The 20,394-nt window shown below is 37.3% G+C and overlaps 1 protein-coding gene across 2 annotated transcripts in view; it reads right to left on the minus strand.

Annotated features, from left to right (window-relative positions):
* SSBP2 (single stranded DNA binding protein 2) overlaps positions 1 to 20,394 on the minus strand; it is a 323,509-nt gene that overhangs the window by 293,203 nt on the left and 9,912 nt on the right. The window lies entirely within an intron of this gene.

Raw genomic sequence — 20,394 nt, forward strand, 5'->3', positions numbered from 1 at the left:
GTGGTGCTGGACAGCCAACCTCGGTGCCTGCAGTCCCAAGAGCTCTCCTCTTGACGATTTCCCCTGCAGGGCTAGCGCCACAGGGAGGGAAAAACAGATCCCAAATTTCGATAACCATTTTTCTTTGAAATACTATTCTATTGCATCACTTCTCAAAAGCTTGAAAGGTCAATGGCCACTTTCAGTTGAAGCAGGGGCTCATCTTTCAACACTATTTCTGAATGTAAATGGACCAAATGCTCTAATCAAAAGACACAGGGTATCAGAATGGATTAAAAAACAAAATTCATCATGGATAAAGATGTGGTGTGTGTACACACACACACACACACACACACACACACACACACAATGGAGTATTACTCGGCAATCAAAAGGAATGACATCTTGCCATTTGCAACTACATGGATGGAACTAGAGGGTATTACGCTATGTGAAATTAGAGAAAGACAAATATCATATGACTTCACTCATATGAGGACTTTAAGACACAGAACAGATGATCATAAGGGAAGGGGAGCAAAAATAACATAAAAACAGGGAAGGGGACAAAACAGAAGAGATTCTTAAATATGGAGAACAGAGGGTTACTGGAGGGGTTATGGGAGGGGGTATGGGCTAAATGGGTAAGGGGCATTAAGAATCTACTCCTGAAATCATTGTTGCACTATATGCTAACTAATTTGGATGTAAACTAAAAAAATAAAATTTAAAAAGAAAAAAAAAAACAAACAAAACCCACAAAATTCATCTATATGCTGCCTACAAGAGCCTCATTTTATATCTAAAGACACCTGCAGATTGAAAATGAGGGGAGGGAGAACAATCTATCATGCTAATGGATGTCAAAAGAAAGCTGAAATAGCCATACTCATATCATACAGACTAGATTTTAAAACAGACTCTAATAAGAGAGGAAGAAGGGCATACATCATAATTAAGGGGTCTATCCATCAAGAAGAGCTAACAATTGTAAATATTTATGCCTCCAAATTGGAAACACCCAAATATATAAAAGAATTAAAAACAAACATAAAGAAACTCACTGAGGGGCAGCTGGGTAGCTCAGTTGGTTAAGTGTCGAACTTCAGGTTAGGTCATGATCTCATGGTTTGTGAGCTTGAGCCCCATGTTGGGCTCTGTGCAGACAGCTCAGAGCCTGCAGCCTACTTGAGATTCTCTGTCTCCCTATCCCTGCCCTCCCCTGCTCACCCTCTGTCTCTCTCTGTCTCTGTCTCTATCTCTCTCTCTCAAAAATAAACATGAAAGAAAGAAAGAAAGAAAGAAAGAAAGAAAGAAAGAAAGAAAGAAAGAAAGAAAGAAACTCACTGATAGTAATGCCATAACAGTAGGGGACATTAATACCCCACTTACAACAACAGATCATCTAAGCAGAATTTCCACAAGGAAACAATGGCTTTGAAAGACACACTGAATCAAGTGGACTTAAAAGATACATTCAGAACATTTCATCCTAAAGCAGAATATACATTCTTTTTGAGTGCACATGGAACAGTCTCCAGAACAGATCACATACTGGGTGACAAATTAGCCTTCAACAAGTACAAAAAGACAGATCCTACCATGCATATTTTCAGATCACAATGCTATGAAACTTAAAATCAATCACAAGAAAAAATTTGGAAAGCCCTCAAATACATGGAGGTTAAAGAACATCCTACTAAAGAATGAATGGGTTAACCAAGAAATTAAAGAAGAAATTAAAACAAAACAAAACATGGAAGCAAATGAAAATGAAAACAGTCCAAACCCTTTGGGATGCAGCAAAGGCAGTCCTAAGAGGAAAATGCATTGCAGTTGAGGCCCATCTCAAGAAGCAAGAAAGGTCCCAAATACAAAACCTAACCTTACACCTAAAGGAACTAGAAAAAGAACAGCAAGTAAAGCTAACACCAGCAGAAGAGAATAAAACAAAGATTAGAGCAGAAATAAATGACATGGAAACAACAACAAAAACAGTAGAACAGATCAATGAAACTAAATGCTGGTTCTTCAAAAGAATAAACAAAATTGATAATCCCCTAGCCAGACTTCTCAAAAAGAAAAGAGAAAGGACCCAAATAGATAGTCATGAATGAAGAAGAGAGATATCACAACCAACACCACAGAAATACAATCATAAAACAATACTATGAAAAATTATATGCCAACAAACTGGGCAATCAAGAATAAATGGACAAATTCCTAGAAACTCACACACTACCAAAACTGAAACAGGAAGAAATAGAAATTTTGAACAGACCTATAACCAGTAAAGAAATTGAATCAGTTATCAAAAATCTCCAAACAGATAAGAGTCCTGGACCAGATGGCTTCCCAGAGGCATTCTACCATTGATTTAAAGAAGAGTTAATACCTATTCTTCTCAAACTGTTGCAAAAATAGAAATGGAAGGAAAGCTTCTAAGCTCATTCTATGAAGTCAGCATCACCTTGATTCCAAAACCAAAGACCCCACTAAAAAGGAGAATTACAGGCCAATATCACTGATGAAACTGGATGCAAAATTTCTCAACAAGATACTAGCAAATTGAATCCCATAGTACGTTAAAAGAATTATTCACCGGGACCAAGTGGGATTTATTCCTGGGCTGCAGAGTTGGTTCAATATCCAAAAACCAATCAACGTGATACATCACATTAATAAAAGAAAGGATAAGAACCATATAATCCTCTCAACAGATGCAGAAAAAGCATTTGACAAAGTACGGCATCCTTTCTTGATAAAAACCCTCAAGATAGTGGGAACAGAAGGAACATATATCAACATCATAAAGTCCAGGTATGAAAGACCCATAGCTAATATCATCCTCAATGGGGAAAAATGAGAGCTTTGGCCCTAAGGTCAGGAACACGACAGGGATGTCCACTCTAAACACTGTTGTTCAAAATAGTACTGGAAGTCCTAGCCTCAGCAATCAGACAACAAAAAGAAATAAAAGACATAATTTGGCAAGGAAGAAGTCAAACTTTCACTCTTTGCAGGTGACACAATACTCGATGACGAGTAAGTCCCAAAAGACTCTACCAAAAATACATGGATTGGGGCGCCTGCTAAACTAAATACATGGATTGGGGCGCCTGGGTGGCTCAGTCGGTTAGGTGTCCGGCTTCAGCTCAGGTCATGATCTCGCAGTGTGTGAGTTCGAGCCCCGTGTCGGGCTCTGTGCTGACAGCTCAGAGCCTGGAGCCTGTTTCAGATTCTGTGTCTCCCTCTCTCTGACCCTCCCCCGTTCATGCTCTGTCTCTCTCTGTCTCAGAAATAAATAAACATTAAAAAAAAAATTAAAAAAAAAAACTAATACATGAATTTAGTAAAGTCATAGGATATAAAATCAACATACAGAAATTGGTTGCATTTCTATATATCAATAATTAAGCAGCAGAAAGAGAAATCAAGGAACTGATCCCATTTACAACTGCACCAAAAACCCTAAGTTAACTAGTAATAAACCTAACCAAAGAGGTAAAAGATCTGAAAACTGAAAACTATAGAAAGCTTATAAAAGAAATTGAAGAGGGGCACCTGGATGGCTCAATCGGTTAAGCATCTGACTTCGGCTCAAGTCATGATCTCATGGTTCGTGAGTTTGAGCCCCATCTTGGGCTCTGTGCTGACAGCTCAGAGCCTGGAGCCTGCTTCAGATTCTGTGTCTCCCTCTCTCTCTCTGCCCCTCCCCACTCGCACTGTCTGTCTGTCTGTCTCTCAAAAATAAATAAACATTAAAAAAAATTTTAAGAAACTACAGAAAACACAAAGAAAATGGAGAAACATTCCACGCTCATGAACTAGAAAATTAAATATTGTTCAAATGTCTATACTGCCCAAAGAAATCTGTACATTCAATGCAATTCCAATCAAAATAGCACCAGCATTCTTCACAGAGCCAGAATAAACCATCTAAAACTTATATGGAACCACAAAAGACCTCAAATATCCAAAGTAATGTTGAAAAGAAAACCAAGCTGGAGGCATCACAATTCTGGACTTCAAGCTGTATTACAAAGCTATAATCATCAAAACAGCATGGTACTGGTACAGAAACAGACACATAGATCAATGGAACAGAATACAGAACCCAGAAATGGACCCAGAACCTATATAGCAAACTAATCTTCCACAAAGCAGGAAAGAATATCCAATAGAAAAAAGACGGTCTCTTCAGCAAATGATGCTGGGAGAACTAGACAGCAACATGCAGAAGAATGAAACTGAACACTTTCTTACCACCATACACAGAAATAAACTCAAAACGGATGAAAGACCTAAATGTCAGACAAGAAATCATCTAAATCCCACAGGAGAAAACAGCCAGCAATCTCTTTGACCTCAGCCACAGCAACTTCTTACTAGGCATATCTCCAGAGGCAAGGGAAACAAAAGCAAAAATGAACTACTGGGACCTCATCAAAATGAAAAGCTTCTGCACAGTGAAGGAAACAATCAGTAAAACTAAAAGGCAACTGATGGAATGGGAGAAGATATTTGCAAATGGCATATCAGAAAAAGGGTTGGGATCCAAAATCTATGAAGAACTCAAACTCAACACCCAAAAAATAAATAATCCAGTGAAGAAATGGGCAGAAGACATGAATAGACACTTTTCCAAAGAAGACATCCAAATGGCTAAGAGACACATAAAAAGATGCTCAACACTCATCATCAGAGAAATACAAATCAAAATCACAATGAGATACCACCTTACACCTGTTAAAAGGGCTAAAATGAACAACTCAGGACACAAGAGATGTTGGTAAGGATGCAGAGAATGGAGAACACTTTTGCACTGTTGGTGGGAATGAAGACTGGTACAGCCACTTTGGAAAACAATATACTGGTCCCTCAAAAAATTAAAAATAGAACTACTCCATGATCCAGAAATTGCACTACTAGGTATTTATCCAAAGGATACAAAAATGCTGATTTAAAGTGGCACATGTTATAGCGGTGCTATCAACAATAGCCAAATTATGGAAAGAGCCCAAATGTCCATCAACAGATCAATGGTTAAAGAAGATGTGGTATGTGTGTGTGTGTGTATATATATGTATATTCCGTTGTGTGTATATATATATATATATATGTATATATGTACATACGTATATATGTACATATATATTGCATTGTGTGTGTGTGTGTATACATATATACATATATGGAATGTTACTTGGCAATCAAAAAATGAAATCTTGCTATTTGCAACAACATGGATGGAAGTAGAGTGTATTATGCTAAGTGAAGTCAGAGAAAGATAAATACATGATTTCACTCATAGGTGGAATTTAAGAAACACAACAGATGAACATAAGTGAAGGCAAAGGGAAAAAAAGATAAAAACAAGAGAGGGAGGCAAACCATAAAAGACTATTAAACGCAGAGAATAAACTAAGGGTTGCTGGGAGGGAGGTGGGCGGGGGTATGGGCTAAATGGGTGATGGGCATTAAGGAGTGCACTTGTTGAGATGAGCACTGGGTGTTATATAGAAGTTATGAATCACTGGGTTCTACTGATACCAATACTATACTGTATATTAACTAACTTCATTTAAATTTAAAAAAATGAGGGGCGCCTGGGTGGCGCAGTCGGTTAAGCGTCCGACTTCAGCCAGGTCACGATCTCGCGGTCCCGCAGTTCGAGCCCCGCGTCAGGCTCTGGTCTGATGGCTCAGAGCCTGGAGCCTGTTTCTGATTCTGTGTCTCCCTCTCTCTCTGCCCCTCCCCCGTTCATGCTCTGTCTCTCTCTGTCCCAAAAATAAATAAACGTTGGAAAAAAAAAAAAAAAATTTAAAAATAAAAAAAAAAAAATAAATTTAAAAAAATGAGTAAGTTATAGAAACTTGATGTACAACACAGTAATTATAGTTAATAATACTGTATTACACACTTGAAAGTTACTAGAGAGAAGATCTTAAATGTTCTCACAAAATGGTAATTATATGAAGTGATACAGGTATTAGCTAACACTATGGTGGTAATCATTTTGCAATATATGAGTATATAAAATCAGCATGTTGTACACTTTAAACTTTCATAATATTATATGTCAATTATATCTCCATAAAGCTGAGGAGAAAAACTATACTAATTATGCTGGGATAACAAGACATGTAAAAATAAACAGAGGGGCATCTAGGTGGCTCAGTCAGTTAAGCATCTGACTCCCGATTTCTGCTCAGGTCATGGTCCCAAGGTTTCATGAGTTCTAGTCCTATGTCAAGCTCTGTGTGCCAAGTGTGAAGAGCCTGCTTGGGATTCTCTGTCTCCCTCTCTCTCTGGCCCTTCCCCACTCATGCTCTCTCTCTCTCAAAATAAATAAAGTTTAAAAATAATAAATAAATACATACATACTTACCAAGGACCAACTATGTGCAAAGTGACTAAGGACTCAAGAGTAAATGAGATAAACATAGTCTCTGCATTCTTGGAGTTTGGAGTCTACTAATTATTAATTAATTTCACTCTGTCTTATAGGAGAGAGACTTAGGCAAGAATCAGATCATTCATGGTCCTACAGGCCACAATAAAAAGTTTGAGTTTAATCTAAATGTAATGAGGAGTGTGACATGACAAGATAGATGATTTAAATGCACCAAGTATATCAGGAATCACAGACTTTTTTTTATTATTTTGTAGAGTTAACATTGATTAATTAGACTTAGAGCTTCCATCCCAAAACAAAAGCAGCAGCAACAATGATACACAGCAATGATTTTCAAAGTTTTGTCAAAAGGAATAGCACTTTTGGGGCGCCTGGGTGGCGCAGTCGGTTAAGCGTCCGACTTCAGCCAGGTCACGATCTCGCGGTCCGTGAGTTCGAGCCCCGCGTCAGGCTCTGGGCTGATGGCTCAGAGCCTGGAGCCTGTTTCCGATTCTGTGTCTCCCTCTCTCTCTGCGCCTCCCCCGTTCATGCTCTGTCTCTCTCTGTCCCAAAAATAAATAAACGTTGAAAAAAAAAATTTAAAAAAAAAAAAAAAAGGAATAGCACTTTTCTTTTTTAATAAAACATTTTTTGGGACACCTGGGTGGCTCAGTCAGTTAAATGTCCGACTCTTCATTTCAGGAGTTCATGATCTCACAGTTCATGAGCTTGAGCCCCATGTCAGGCTCTGTGCTGACAGCAGGGACCTGCTTGGGATTCTCTCTCTCCCTTTCTCTGCCCTTACCCCATTTGCACATGTGCCCTCTCTCTCCGTCTCATTCTCTCTCTCAAAATAAATAAACATTAAAAAACCATTTGTTATGCCACATTAAATAGAAACATTAGTAATGGAGCCACTTTAAGATGGCCTGATTTCATACTGTCACCTCCTTCAGTTCTTTCAGGAAAAGAGTATGGAAACACAGCTACAGAATTAAGAACATTGGCCTAGAAATCAGAAGATTTGTCCTAGTCCTGACAATGACTTCACAGCAAAGTAACTTTGTGCAAGTCATTTGAAGTCTTCAGTCTCAACTTCTCCTTTATTAAAACAGAGATAAATCTGACATGCTTACCACACACAATAGTAGTGTGGATCAAAAGTGATAGTGTTGGGGGCATCTAGGTGGCTCAGTCAGTTGAGTGTCAGATTTCAGCTCAGGTCATGATCTCACGGTTCGTAAGTTCAAGTCCTGAATTGGGCTTGTTGCTGTCAATGCAGAGCCTGCTTCAGATCCTCTGTTCCCCTGTCTTTCTGCCCCTCCCCTGCTCACATGTACCTGCTCTCTCTCTCCGTCTCTCTCAAAAATAAATAAAAGATTAGAAAAAAAGAAAAAAAGTGATAATGTTGAAGGGGGAGGGTTGTCACCAACCAGACTATCAACTGGAAATTACATATTTTATTGCTTATGAAATAAATTCTTTTTGCTTGATTGATGTCCAAATCATATTGAACAATTAAGGCCCCCAAGCATGAATTAAGTTTTGCAAAAGATCAAGGCAATTTATAAACTGGTAGATGTGGGGGTACCTGGCTGGCTCAGTTGGCAGAATATGCAACTCTTGATCTTGGGGTTGTGAGTTTGAACCCCACATTGGGTATAGAGATCACTTAATAAAATCTGAAAGAAAGAAAGAAAGAAAGAAAGAAAGAAAGAAAGAAAGAAAGAAAGAAAAGAAAGGAAATTGGTAGGTGTGGCATTAAACAGACACCATACATTTACTGAATCCTATGAGGTCCCATGCAATGTTATAACCAATTGCAAAGAATAACCAAATTTGGTTTTTAATGGAAAATGTTATTTATCTTTTAATTACTTAGTGAGTTACAAAAAGTCAATGAGTTAATAAAAGAGTAAATAATATACTCCCTTAGATTTCTCAATGCTTTCAACACATTAAACTTATTTACTTCCTATAAATCACTGAGTTAGGTTGTATTTGTCCTTAAATATTTCATCTGAACTATCCTAGCTTCAGATACGTTAGATTCTCTCTTTTTAAGAGGAGAAAGTAGGTGATGGGCATTGAGGAGGGCACCTGTTGGGATGACCACTGGGTGTTGTATGGAAACCAATCTGACAATAAATAATTCTTTAAAAAAAAAAGGAAAAAAGAAATACCTCAAAGATAGAAATTCTCAAGCAGACAATGCAAAATAACAAATCTCCAATGCAGTAGTTATAGAGACTGTGTGTGTGTGTGTGTGTGTGTGTGTATACATGCATATGAACACACACACACACACACACACACACACACACACACACACACACACACATATATGGCAAGTTGGATAGACCTATGGGGCTGGAGTTGTAGAAATGGGGCATGAAAGTAGATAAGAACAAATGAATGAGTGAATGAATGTGAATTAAATAGCAGAAAGGCCTGAGATGGACCAAAGATGATACTGTGCCACGAACTGAGGAATATTATTAACTTGGACCTCTACAATTATGGCCAAAATAAATAAATGCACAGTTACAGAGATAAATGCACCAAATCTTATAATTTAAAATATCAAATTCTAAATGAATGATTGGCTCAATATTATCAATCTTTCTTTTTAAAAGATTTTTTTAAAAAGGGTAATAGTTTTAGGGGCGCCTGGGTGGCGCAGTCGGTTAAGCGTCCGACTTCAGCCAGGTCACGATCTCGCGGTCCGTGAGTTCGAGCCCCGCGTCAGGCTCTGGGCTGATGGCTCAGAGCCTGGAGCCTGTTTCCGATTCTGTGTCTCCCTCTCTCTCTGCCCCTCCCCCATTCATGCTCTGTCTCTCTCTGTCCCAAAAATAAATAAACGTTAAAAAAAAAATTAAAAAAAAAAAAAAAGGGTAATAGTTTTAGAAAATATAGGTACATAAAATAAATGTTGATAGTCATGAGAGAGACACCAAAAAAAAAAAAAAAAAAAAAGACTGGCTTTTTCCATGGGTTGGTTGTTTTTTAGTTGAGTGAGATGTTGTATTTCTGTTCTGTCACATGAAAAGGCATCAAAATTAACTTGGCATCACCAAACTATACAACTCCTACCAAGTACACACTTTTCAGTGTATTTGAAAACAAATGCCTTACTCTCACTATTGAAAAACAGCCACAGAATAATTGTATATTTTTGAAAGAGAGAGAGAGAGAGAGAGAGAGAGAGAGAGAGCACACCAGTGCATGGGGGAGGAGCAGAGGGGGAGGGAGAGAGAAAATCTCAAACAGGCTCCACACTCAGTGCAGAGCCCAACTCAGGCTGGATCTCACAATAGTAAGATCATGACCTGAGCTTAAATCAAGAGTTGGTTACTTAAATGACTGAGCCACCCAAGCACCCCCAAATAATTGTATTTTAAGACATTTTACAGAGGTTTCTGGGTGGCTTAGTGGGTTAAGCAACCAACTCTTGGTTTTGGCTCGGGTCTTGATCTCAGGGGTTTGTGGGATCAAGCCTTCCCACCCTGCACTGACAGCTAGGAGCCTTCTGAAGATTCTCTCTCTCCCTCTCTGCCTCTCTCCCATATATGCATGCATTCTCTCTCTCTCAAAATAAATAAACTTAAAAAAAAAAGACATTTCACATAGTCAAAAACATGTAATTCTAAAAGTGAGCAAGCTTATTTGAATTTTATCTCTATTGAAAAGTGTACTTCTCATTCAGAGTGACAAACTGAAATACACTCATTCCGTGCTACCATAATTCTCATTTATATCTTATCTTTTAACTTTCTATCATTGACTAGATTTTTTAAAGAAAAACAATTTTCTGATAGTAAAGAAAAAAAAAACTAGGTTTTTTATAGCTCAGGCCAAAACTAGTAGAAACTCAGGTTACTCTTAAGCAATAAAATTTCAGTAGTTTCACTTTGGATGACAAACTAAAATAGTGAACATTTTACATCCTGTTATTCTTCACTGAAAATGTATTTAATAAACAAAAATGAAATCGCTTCTAAATAGTATTTTTGCATGTGGTAAAAAAAAAATACATAACATAAAATTTACATCTTAACCATCTTTAAGTGTACAGTAAGTAGTATTGAGTATATTCACATGGTTGTGAAACATCTCCAGAATTTTTTCATCTAGTAACACTGAAATTCTATATCCATTAAAAAACAAATGTTTGATGGAAAAAGTGTTCACATATATTCTATAAATACTGAAATGTATGACCTTAAGTTTCTAACTGCTTAATCCTCAGATTCTTTGTGGATAAAACAGTGTAACATCTACCTCATTCGGACTGCCAGATGATGATGAAGTCATTACTTTAATATCTTATTTTCCTTAGGTCATTCAAGTATGTTAATAGTTTATTAAGAAATTATACATTAACCCTTCATCTTTTTTAGATGACCAGATTTTAAAAGTAATGATTGATATTTTCATAGAGTATAATTATTGCCTTAAAGAAGTAATCACAACAGTCCAGGTGATTGCAAAGCCAAATGAATCTTTGGCAATATCCTATGGAAAAGTATCTTTACTTATGCCAAGCAAGGGTGAAAGATTTCCTGGCTGCCTTAATAAGCTTCAGGCAGTAATGCTTATCCATTTCAAGTGTTCCAGTAACCATTCCAGTAAAGAACTTTAAAAAATAGAAAGTCATCTACCTTATCCAAACACAGTTCAGTTAATGTGATTTTTTTCCATTTCCAGGTTTCAACACATCTATAGAAGAAACCATCATCCAAGTTAGAACATATCCTTTCCCCTTCCTTTAGAAACAATGAACCAGTTATTTGTAGGTAACTTGGGAAGGATAATATCCACGACTTTGCTTCTCTCCTCCCTGTTGGTTCTATGTAACTTGGGAAGATGATAAGATAAAACCCAAAACAGAATTTTCTTATATTACATTAATTTAAATAGAAAAATGAGAAGTTCTATCTTCAAGGATTTAAAACTGGTTCCAAAAGATCGTCTTTGAGGGGTGCTGGGTGAGCATCGGATTCTTGATTTCAAGGTCATGATCTCATGCTTCCTGGGTTCGAGACCGGAGTCAGGCTTGGGCTCTGCACTGATAGTACCAAGCCTGCTTGGGATTCTCTCTCCCTCTCTCACTGTCCCTCACTGGCTCACATTCAGCACCCCCAGCTTTCTACCCTCCTCCCCACAAGTAAATAAACTTAAAAAAATGGTCTTTGATTTGATCTTATGTCAAATCAAGATTATCTCTGATATCATTCACTTATGTGAATTAGAAAGTCTTAATAGTAATCCTTACAAAGCTACATCAAAAGTAGAAAAACATAATCAGAACCATAATATAAAATTATTTTAAACAAGAACATCCAAAAATCAATGATATATGATGTTAAACCATTTGGCTCTTCAATTTTTTCTTAATTCTTTTTTCTCAGTTTGTAAATATGAAAACATAGTTCTCTTTTTTCAAAATAAAGTGATAATCCATGACCCATAGTATGGATAAATACTATATAAACATGTATTAAAAATTACTGGCCTTTATGGAACAAAGTTATAATTTATATTCTGGAATTCAACACATGCAATAAATACTGATGCCAATGTACTCTGTAAGTTTACTCTTAGTATCTTGTAAATAATGTGCTTAATTTTTAATTTAATTTTTAAAGAAAATACTTTTACTTTTACATGTTCAACTTCCTATCAAAACTCTACCAAGATTAAAGGGAATCTCTCAAACTTAATTTTTTGAACTAATCTCTACATCACAATCTACCAGAAGAAATGACAACTTGCTTGTTTTTCCTGTTTTGTTGCTTTTTATAAGAACTTCCCTTTTTACAGGTACAATAAATTACATATGCAAATAAATAAAAGCAAAACAAGCAATCTGAACACTGTCAAACCACAAAGCTGCTTTTGGTATAAAGCTCTGCAGCCTGGTTACTTTGAAAGATTCATATATAAGAAACCCTGACTACAGGTAAAATTGAGTTTTATGCAGATACACCTATCACTAAAATAGAATATCTTATGCCCTTTGTAGTTAAAAAAAAAAAAAAAAAAAAAAAAAGCACTCCCTCCAGTCAGCTATTTTAGCAGCCTAGTACATTGCTATAAGTTATCTCTTGTCATTTTAGACAATTAGGAAACAGCACATTCAAAAAGCATTCAACTTCTGCCTTTAAAAAAGTTAAATGAATAATTCTCTCATAACTGGAAGAAAAGAGGTCTTAGAAAGTAATTCTAAATTATAAGACCCTCCAATTTGGATCAAAATATTTATATTTCTAAAATATTCTAATAAACTTGTTAAAATTGTAGCCTTCTTTGTCAAGCAAAATAAATACATCTAGAATCTCCCAATAATAGACAAAGGTCTTCCTGAGTTCATTTTAATGTCAAACAACAAGATAAAAACACTATCAAATCAGCAAGATAAAATACTATCAGTCACCAACACAATATATATATATATATATATATACACACACACACACACACACACATATATATATGTGTATATATGTATGTGTGTGTGTATGTATATATATATCTAAACACCCCAACAATCTCAGTATTCCAATGAATGAAAAATGTAACTTGGAAGTCAGCCAGAGGAGAACTAGTCATATAGTAGTAGACATAGAGGGAATAGAGAGGGCTCCCATGACTTTCAGACATCAGAAAAATGAGTCTCCTTTGCTCATAATAAATTATGATTATAGGGATCCCCATCAATACATCAACAGCTGGAAGAGAAGGTCAGAAACCCCCAATTCAGCCACACAAGTAGTAATTCATTAGACTTAAAATTGAAATATTCTCACTGATAAGCTATATATTTCACATAATATCAGTTTATTAGAATTTACCTAAAGTAGACTATTTTATTTAAAATCAAACAAGTTCAAGAATTGTCCTTTATAGTGTCTTCCAACTTTGCTAATGGATCTTATTTGTTAAGAAATCTAAGTAATTATTAACCCTAGATTTTTACTGATTCCTTTCCTCTTTCTATATAACTCATTCTGATCTGCCCAAATGTCACAATTTTAGGCAGCATTTGCCAGTAGCAATATAGCTTAGGAAACTGAAAGATCTCCCAAAGCATGTGACAGTGGCTATATTTTGTCAGAATAGGGCCTGAGCCGAAATCAAGTCAGGCGCTCAACTGACTGAGCCACCCAGGGCCCCAAGAATGATATTTTCTGATTAGAATTGATAATTTAGACTATTTTATTTGGGCTAAAGCTACTTAAATGAGTTGGTAGATAACACGGAGAAGCAAAATCCTGTTACTTTGTACCTGTACCTGTTACTTTGCCTTTATAATTTCTTCAACACATAGGTAAAAAGATCATTGTTTAATTTATGTATTACTTCCACAATAACCGTAAGCAAGAAAAAAAATGTAATAAAATAGACAACATAGCAAAGTATCTCAAAGCCATCTTTAATAATTTAAAGGCCTGGTAAACCTAAAATAAGATATTTTTCACCTTGGTTTTTGTTTAGTTCAATGCAAGCATCTCCCTCCCTCGACTGTATTTTAAATGACAGCAGGCTACTACTACACAACATAAGTAACTTACATATTTCAAAGTTCCTAGCCTTGGCAAGAGGAGAAGCAAAACAGATAATAAGAAGTATATCCATAGTATAAATTCTTACTATGCACCATATAAGCAACCAACCAGCAAAGGTAAATGGACTTACTACATACAGAGCCTCATGAATTTAAGTAGATTTTTCTATATTTAATAAGCACTTAGAAAGAAAACATTCAAAGATGGTAGGCTATACAATCTTTAAGCCAGGACCATCATTGCCTCTCCAATCAATAATTGGTTACTTTCTAATTCATATCAAGACCACTGCCCTTACTGGAAGATCTTTCAAATAAATGCCACTTTATTCAAGTTCCCACAAGAAAAATCAAATTGACCTGCATATGCTCTTCATTGTTGATTTTACCTGAATGCAAGAATTGCTATATTAATGACCAAGGGAAACTACTTTGGGATTTTGCTTAGAACAGCAATGGTTGTAAACTTTAATTCATCTCATGCTGGATGTTGTGAATTATATAAAATACATATTGACAAAACTTAATATATCTTTTAACTATATAACAAAAAAATAAATAACAACCCTAATCCTATCAGTTACATTTCAAACCTCCAATAAAACAGTAATGAGATTTATGTAAAAGGCAATTATGCTATGAATGATATGTTACACAGGACTTAATCTAACTTATACTTTAAAAATTAACTGAAGGTGCGCCTGGGTGGCTCAGTCTCTTGAGCGTCTGACTTCAGTTCAGGTCATGATCTCACAGTTCATGAGTTCAGGCCCCGCATGGGGCTCTGTGCTGACAGCTCAGAGCCTGGAGCCTGTTTCAGGTTGTGTGTGTGTGTCTCTCTCTCTCTGCCCCTCCCCCACTCTTGCTCTGTCTCCCTCTGTATCAAAAATTAAAAAATAAAACAAAATAAAAATAATAAATAAAAATTAACTGAAATATATTTTTAAATAAGTAATAATATGGAATTAGTGTTTTACAAATATTTCACAACATATTTTATAAACTTGCCTGTTGACAGTGCAAAAGTGTTACAAATTTTATTGTGAAATGTTACATAAAAATGGAAGATCAGTAATAAACCATACTTCATATCATTTCAATATGTCCATTGCTTTCCTCTGAGCTTACGTTTGTCCTGTTAAAACTAACAAAACATATTTATCAACTCATCTGTGCGTTATTACATCTGGGTAAAATGGAATTGACATTTTTTAACATCTCGGACGACTTATTTCCTGTTTTCACAAGGGTAGAGAGTAAACTCTGTTCAAGTTACTTCCCTGCTTAAAAACCTTACAGTGAGGGGCACCTGAGTGGCTCTGTCTGTTAAGCAGCTGACCTCAGCTCAGGTCATGACTTCACCTCAGGTTATGATCTCACCGTTAGTGAGCTCCAGCCTTGCATTGCTGTCAGCACAGAGCCTGCTTCAGATCCTTTCCCTCTCTCTGCCCCTCTCCCACTCATTTACACTCACGCATGTTCTCTCTCCCTCTCTGTCTCTCTCTCTGTCTCTCTCTCTGTCTCTCTCTCTCTCTCTCAAAAATAAAGTAAAAAACCTTATAGTGGATCCCAAATAGCCTCAGGATGAACACAGAATTTGTTAGCTTTCAGAAGCTTGCCTTAGCTGATCAAGGTAGCTTCCCCCACCTCTCCAAAATCACCCCTCTCCACCCACACAACTAAAGTACTAATGAAACTTTGTTTCTAGAAAACTTCTTTACAAGATGACAGAATCAAATAGCGTCCCCCTACTAACACCCGCACATACAAAATTAGCCAAGTAAAAAATCTCAATCTTTCTGTACTTAGTCTTTTCTCTGCTTCCTTTCTCAAGTGAGGCTGTCCACATTTGATGTCTCCACCTTCCTTCTTTATATTCAATTCCTTAAAACACTGCATGCTAGCTTAGGTCCACTCCAGTGAAACTATTCTCCCTAAATTCACAGATAATCTCTTATTCTAAAAATTGGACCCTTGTTTAACCTCCTCATTCATTCTACTATATAGCTGGCATAACTCAGTAACTCAGGCCTCCATTCACCAAAGTCCCCTTCCTTGACCTCTGTGACACCAGTCCTTAGGAGTTTCCCTCTCATGTCCTTGGTATTCCTTTTCAGTCTGCCTCAAATTCCTCTTCCACTTGTCCCTTAAATATTCCCTAATGTTCCATCTGTGGTCTCTTCACACTTTCTCCCTGGACATTCCCATGAAGGATGATTTCATTCCCATCTCACGGCTTTAACTGATTATACTAGTGAAGAAAATTAGGCCATGTATAAGGAAGAAAACCAATTTCTGCTGCTAAATGTTGAGGGGCTGAAGGTGCACAGTATGTGTGCAGCTTCTGGGGTGTTGGTGAAGTTTTTTCTTGATGTGGGTATTTGGTCATGCTGGTGTGTTCAGTTAGTGAAAATTCATCAACCTGTACACATATGATATGGGCACTTTTCTTGCATGAATGTCATACTTCAATAAAGTTTTTTTGGGGGGGAGGGCACAAGTGAATGAGGGACAGAGAGAGAAGAAGAGGAAGAAAGATAGAACTGGGGCTCACCCAAAGCAGGGCTCATGCTTACCCCAAGGGGGGCTTGAACTCATGAACCATGAGATCATGACCTGAGCCAAAGTCGGATGCTAAACCCACTAAGCCACCCAAGCACCCCTAAAGTTGTTTTTTTTTTTTTAAGAGACAAAGAATGAGCTATACCTGAGTTCAGATTCCTGGTTTGACATGTGTGACTTGGCTAACTTACTTATTAAAGCTTTAGTTTCCTCATCAAAATGGAGATAATACTACCAATTTCACAGCACTGGTTAAAGAATGACATAAAATATGAACAAAGGTGTCTGGCACAATGCTTGAAACACAGGTACCTTATGCTTACAAGTGTTACTTCTCTTTCCCCATCCTTTCTTGATTTTGTACCTCCAGCCTAGAAACCTCCCTACACTCCCAGCCCAGCTCAAGAACAACACATCTGATTTCCTCTGAACATGCTCCATCTCTAGGTATGAATGGCACCTCAAACTGAACTCATCATCTTCTTCCTTACACCTCCTATCTGTTGTTCCTTCTGTAGTCCCTCCAAGGCTATGAATGAAACTTCTATCCATAATTACAGCCATCTTAAAAATTCTAATGTTTTCACATTTAAGTCACCAAGTCCTCTGTATTCTATATCCTAAGACATCTGCTGGACTGCCACTAGGGTAGAAACATGATGTATTGGGGCGCCTGGGTGGCGCAGTCGGTTAAGCGTCCGACTTCAGCCAGGTCACGATCTCGCGGTCCGTGAGTTCGAGCCCCGCGTCAGGCTCTGGGCTGACGGCTCAGAGCCTGGAACCTGTTTCTGATTCTGTGTCTCCCTCTCTCTCTGCCCCTCCCCCGTTCATGCTCTGTGTCTCTCTGTCCCAAAAATAAATAAACGTTGGAAAAAAAAAAAATTAAAAAAAAAAAAAAAGAAACATGATGTATTATTACCACGGCTTACTTATTACAATAGCTTTCTAACATTTCTGTCTCACCCTTTACCCCACCTTCCATATTACTTCCAGAATGATTCTTCTAAAATGTACCTCAGATGATGTCACTTTTCTGCTTAAAATTGCTTCTCTCTCAGGTCAAGCTGTCATTCAAGGTCATTCTTGAAATAGCTCCTGTTTAACTAGCCAAACGTATCTGGCAGCCTATCTTACACCTATTCTACAGCATATCCAGTCATACCAAACTTTCTTATAGTTCACCGAATATAGCATACTCCTTAATACTTTCCTGCTTCTGTACCTGTTTCTCTCACTTCCTAGAATACTCTTTACTCTGTGCCCCCATCGAACTCAAATGTGGCTAATGCTTATTTCTTGTTTAATAAACATCCTCTTAGGAATATCTCCTGAGAATATCATAGCCCTATGCTGGATTCATGCCTCTTTTCAGAATTCCCATGCACCTTCTACATACGCATAGTGCTTGTTTCCTAGCAAGGTAACATGGGTTCCCTCATGTGATTGCTTCAGCTGCACATAAACTTAAAAAAAAAAAAAAAAAAACAACAAAAAAAACGGGACCAATAGTTGAGTCCCATCTGGAAAGTAAAGTCCTGGTGGGCAGAGACTGCATTGTTATTCAGATCTGATTCAGGAGGATCAAGGTAAGCTGACAAAGAGAGACAGTTAACATTTCTTTCATTTTTTTTTAAGTTTATTTATTTATTTTGAGAAAGAAGGAGAGCAAGAGCATGTGAGCTTGAGGGGGTTAGGGGCAGAAAGGGAGAGAAAGAATCCCAAGCAGGTTCCACACTGTCAGTGCAGAGCCTAATGCGGGGCTGGATCTTATGAACCATGAGATCAAGACCTGGGATGAAACCAAGAATCAGACGCTTAACCGACTGAGCCACTCAAGCATCCCAAACAGATCTACTCTCTACCCTTTCTGCCCTGCTGTGACCTAAGAGGCTGATCTCTAAAGAGTATATTATCTCATTTCCCTTGCCATCTGGACTCCAGTTGGGTTCTACAGAAAGGAGGCATCAGCTTATGAGATGGCAGGAATAGAGAGAAGATCTCTTCCCTGCGGGGCCTTCAGCTTCTATTTACAGGGGGTTTGACAGTGGCAGTGGCCCTCTTCATAAAATCTCAGGTCCAGGAGGGTGGTCTTTCTGCAATGACCATAGCACTCACCAGATTGTGGTAGATTGCCCCCTTTCCCCTTCAGAACTAAGAGGGGTAGGGGCGCCTGGGTGGCTCAGTCCGTTAAGTGTCCGACTTCAGCTCAGGTCACGACCTCGCGGTCCGTGGGTTCGAGCCCCACCTTGGGCTCTGAGCTGATGGCTCCAAGCCTGGAGCCTGCTTCCGGTTCTGTGTCTCCCTCTCTCTCTGTCCCTCCCCCGTTCATGCTCTGTCTCTCTCTGTCTCAAAAATAAATAAACGTTAAAAAAAATTTTTTTTTTTTTTTAAAAGAACTAAGAGGGGTAAAGCTTCCCTTGTTGCTAACTCCTGGGTGTCCCTCCATCCCTGGTGGGTTTTAACCTTAAACATACTTGCTTGGAACTCTGTCCGGTTTTCCTTTTGAAGGAGCAATCCTGCTGGGGATCGAGCTAATACAAACACAGAAATAATTGGCAACTAACAACATTTTTGCCAATGCTTGCTATGAGTTCTCTGGCTAATGATATACTCATCCTATGGAAAAGCATCAGCACCAATGTTTAATACAGACTTGCCTACACTCAAATCTTTTTGGTCCTGAATTTATAAATCCAACTCACTTACATAATTGACCCAGCACCAATTTGAATTCAAAATAAATTATTAAGTCATTTCCCAAGATGAACTCCTACCTAAAAACTATTCCCACTATATACACATACACACACATATATTGTGTGCATGTAATGTATTCAATGGTAAGAAACTTCACTTAAGTTTTTCCATTACAGTCTTTCTAAATGAAAGAATAACCATATCAGTCTTTCAGTTTAAATCAAGATTTTAAAAATGCTAATTGAAATACTTTTAATAGCTTCATAATAACTACTACTGCTTAAATGCACTGAATAAAGCATAATCATCACATAATTTTAATCCAGTTATAAATGACAAGCAGCTCATGATGCTGTAAAAAAATGAACAAAGGAAATGTTTCTATTTTTCTAATATTTAGTACTATGGAAATGTACTATAGTACTATAGTACTAGACTCAGTATGGTTGTACTGTTGCTCCTAGAGCACATGGAACTTTCCAGATGCCCTAGCCAAAAAAACAAACAAAAAACCAACAAGTCATATGCTGGTTGGAAGACTCATAATTAGAGAAGAAAGTTTTTTTTGATACATTACATATTCCTCATCTGTTTATTTCTGACTCTAAAATTTACTAAGGAAAGCAATTTATGCCAGATTACTTCACCTCTACATACAAGAAGAATGGAGAAAATGCTTTACCTGCAATTATAACCTGAGCGCCTAATTGGCATCTTCCTCTGACAAGCATTACATTCAAGTTGTTAAATCTCAGATATCACATAAAGAATTTGGATCTATCTGTGGAGTACTTTTGGTAGCTATATAATTCTGCCCACCTTTTTGGCAGATGTAAGACGCTTTCCTTAACGTCTCTCTTTTCTATTGCATCCCACCCCAACTAAAAATGATAGATATATGAGAAGAGAACTAACCAAACTCCCTCCCACTCCCCACCCTCACAACTCCCATTATTTTTCCCATTATTAAGCAATGAAACACTCAGGCAAAATGGTTAAAATTGGCACTGAAGGAAGAAATCTGAATTTGAATCCAGACGATGCAACTTACTAAGGCTTTGGACAAAGTATATAACTTCACTGAGACTCTGTTCATATGTAAAATGATAATTATACCTACTTCATGAAGGTGCTAAGGATTTAAGCAAAAAAAAAAAAAAAAAAAAAAAAGCCAGACACAAAAAGACAA

The sequence above is a fragment of the Prionailurus viverrinus genome, chromosome A1, assembly GCF_022837055.1.
Source record: "Prionailurus viverrinus isolate Anna chromosome A1, UM_Priviv_1.0, whole genome shotgun sequence".
NCBI lineage: Eukaryota > Metazoa > Chordata > Mammalia > Carnivora > Felidae > Prionailurus > Prionailurus viverrinus.